We start from the raw sequence: 1,922 nt of genomic DNA, 5'->3' as shown, positions 1-1,922 counted from the left end.
CATCTCCGGAAGTCCATGGAGAAGGTCATGACCAATGGTGTGACCAGTACTCAGGTTTGGACTGCATTGATGGCTCCTATTGATGGCATCCGGCATCGTTTTATTCGCCAATGGGATCATGAGCTTGATGCTAACTTGAAGCTACAATAGCACAACCCTAAGGTGTAGAAGATGAAGATTGAAGAAGAAAGAGGGCCGATGGAAGATGTTGATTAGTTGACTTTCTTTTCTTCTAGACTTTTACTTTTATTTGTAATAGCTTAGACCTTGCTTTAGATTTCTGATCTACCTTATGCTTTGTCTGTGGGGTACATTTTTGCTATACTCTACAGTTATCTTTTGTTTGGTATCGCACTCTGATGTTTTTTTGTGATCCTTCTGAGATCTTTTCTTGATTTTATTATTAAATTAATTGAATACAATGATTTGTTCTTGCTTTTGATTATGTTATTGTGCTAAGTGGATTTGGTCGTTCCTAAACTTGATCTTCGGGGCTGTGGATCACACCTCCGAGTATTCCAGATAGGGTATCGGCTAGAAGGATGTGACATGACCACTTAGTCAGCCCACGTCTAAACCTTATTTTGCAGACAAGCGCTAAGGAATCCAAGGGTTAAACAATTTTTGGACACATAAGTATCCATTTCATTGTCTTCTCTTCTTCGTCGATTCTCTGATGGGTATCAACTGCTTCCACTGTTATTTCTACAGTACTACTTCACATAGAGAGACTTAAAATATGATGTTTTGAAAATGGGGAAAGTAACTTGATGATTGGGCTATTAGCACATTGGCTGCAGGAAAGTCAAGTTCAAGCGTCGAGCACTGCAACTTCACTGAATCTATGATGTGTTGGGTCAAAAAGTTCATTTCAGACTCACTTATTCACGTTCAACTTTCTTGATCATAAAGTTCAATTGTTCAAGTTCAATGGAGATGGGCTCATAAAATTTGAGTGTTAACTTCATCATCTTGAGCTTCCATTTTTGAAGTTTACACATGAAAAAGAAAAGTACCTATTGTGAAATCCAGCCCTATCATAGCTCTGACCTTGACCCGGAAACCCGGTTGTTTGTAAGTCTGAAGACCCGAAGCAAAGGAAGAAGCCAACTATGGACCATCTGAGTAGAAGACATGGTGTTTGACCCAGAACCCATGGAGATTGATGATGTAGTTCCATACTTGGAAGTCTAGTTCCATACTTGGAAGTCTATGCAGATTTGGAAAGAAAGCTGCATCTTGGCGAAGGTGAGTCTAACTGATGGACTTGTAGTATAGTTAGACATCATTCGAAGGCATTTTTCTATACTAGATAAGTCATATGTTGTGTTGGTAGAAGTCCATGAGGTTTGGACTTGAGTTGGGCCTCCAATTCCTTGTTTGGGCCTTGATGACCAGCTTGGTTGATTGATTGGTCGACTGGGCCAATCAACCAAGTAGTCGACCAACAGGGTGTTAAATCCGAGAAAATCCAATTTTAGGGTTTTTCACTTTCTATTTAAGTTAACTTCGTGATTCTTAGTATCCTCTGCCTCCAAAACTCTCTGAGAACGTGGGAGGACTCTTTCAAAGCTCTCTTTGGTGATTTTGAAGGATCTTTGCAAGATCTGAACCTTCTCATCTCCAATCTGTCAATCCAGGGTTAGTGATCCTTTCTGTGTTGTGATTTATCCTTCCATGATCTTATTCTTGATTGAGACTGAAGAAGATGCTGCATTCTTGCAACCTATGACTGTTAGACGTATAGAAAGAGAATCTCTAATCATGATATACCTTTATCTATGCCGATCTGATCTTGACAGCATCAATGGTATTGCTTTGAATTGTTGATTGCTCAGCCTAGATCTCTTCCATGATCTCATTCTTTTCTTAAGGGTTTATGATCAACATTTTAATCTTAACCCTAATCCTTGATAAACTCC

Source organism: Hakea prostrata, unplaced genomic scaffold (genome assembly GCF_041222555.1).
Source record: "Hakea prostrata isolate BN-2017 unplaced genomic scaffold, UWA_Hpros_2 contig_85, whole genome shotgun sequence".
Lineage (NCBI taxonomy): Eukaryota > Viridiplantae > Streptophyta > Magnoliopsida > Proteales > Proteaceae > Hakea > Hakea prostrata.
This window is presented reverse-complemented; position numbering follows the sequence as displayed.